Genomic DNA, 1,530 nt, shown 5'->3' on the forward strand with positions numbered 1-1,530 from the left:
GGTCTATATCCTTCTGATGTTGAGGGCTCCACAGCTGGACGCAGCACTCCAGGTGGGGTCTCACAAGAGCAGAGCAGAGGGGGAGAATCCCCTCCCTGGACCTGCTGGCCACACTTCTCTGGATACAGCCCAGGATACAGTTGGCTTTCTGGGCTGCCAGCGCACACTGCCGGCTCATGTCCAGCTTTTTATCCACCAGTACCCCCAAGTCACTCTCCTCAGGGCTGCTCTTAAACAGTTCAACACCCAGTCTGCATTGACACTAGGACTGCCCTGACGCAGGTGCAGGACCTTGCATATCATTTTATATATGTGTATACATATGTGTGTGTGTGCTTTACGTAAGACAACCATATGATACAAGAACAAATTCAAAATTGTAAACCGAGTAACACTGATCCCAAACCTTAACGATTACAGGTAGTTGTGGGAAAACTGCTCACTTTCAGCTTTCTGCCATGGGCAGCAGGGAAGGAAGGAACTGAGTGCTGGTGAGTCCGCAGCAGTCCCATGCTTCCCTGTCAGTGTACATCACCGTGTTTAAGGTACAATTTAGGTCAGAAAAACCTTCTCATTCCAACCTCAGGTACAGATAAAGCACGTCAGCCCTACAGCTGTTTCACTTGGACGCTGTACTGTACAACAAGCACACTTACAGCCAGATTTGTAATAGTCTCTGCTAGTGCATGTGTGCTAAGTCCTGCCAATGCTACTTGCTTAGTGAATAGCACAAATTTTTCAGCAAAGCATTGCAGATACTGAACTGACAATGATTAACGCACAGCCAAAACCACTAACCGCAAACAAAGGAGGCAACAGCTTAGTAGAAACATCGTAATAGATCATAACCAGAAACCCAAGGACTTGTATGACTATTATCTACAAAGTTTTCTTAAAAAAGGCATTTCATTGAAAAACACGAAGCCACTTGCAAATTTCAAACTGAATGCAGTCAAAAGGATGACATACTTTCACGACTAGCACATCGCTAGCACTGACACTTGAGTCACATTCTGTTGATAAAATACCATTTCAAAGAGGAACCATCTCATTCTCTCACAGCCGTGTTGGTAACTGAATTCAAGCAGCAGCACCTATTTCTCTTAAGGCCATAAGCAGATGTGTGTGTGTTTAAATGCAGGCATGTAAAATGCAAAGCATTTTCAAACCGTCGTTTGTATAGTATTGTTAAATTTGTGCATGCACATAGAATCATAGAATCATAGAATGGTTTGGGTTGGAAGGGACCTTAAAGACCATCTAGTTCCAACCCCCCTGCCATGGGCAGGGACACCTTCCACTAGACCAGGTTGCTCAGAGCCACATCCAGCCTGGCCTTGAAGACATCCAGGGATGGGGCATCCACAACATCTCTGGGAATGTTGGTATGTAAGTAATGCGGGTATGTAAGTAATATTTTAAGCAGTGGTCCTCTGTATTAATTTCTGCTTCTTTCAAGCTGTGGAAAATAACATTCTGTAGAAGAGCCTTATTACTGAAAACTATTTGCACTTGATTTGAAATGTAAAT

The sequence above is a fragment of the Eurypyga helias genome, unplaced genomic scaffold (assembly GCF_000690775.1).
Source record: "Eurypyga helias isolate BGI_N326 unplaced genomic scaffold, ASM69077v1 scaffold8205, whole genome shotgun sequence".
NCBI classification, from domain to species: domain Eukaryota; kingdom Metazoa; phylum Chordata; class Aves; order Eurypygiformes; family Eurypygidae; genus Eurypyga; species Eurypyga helias.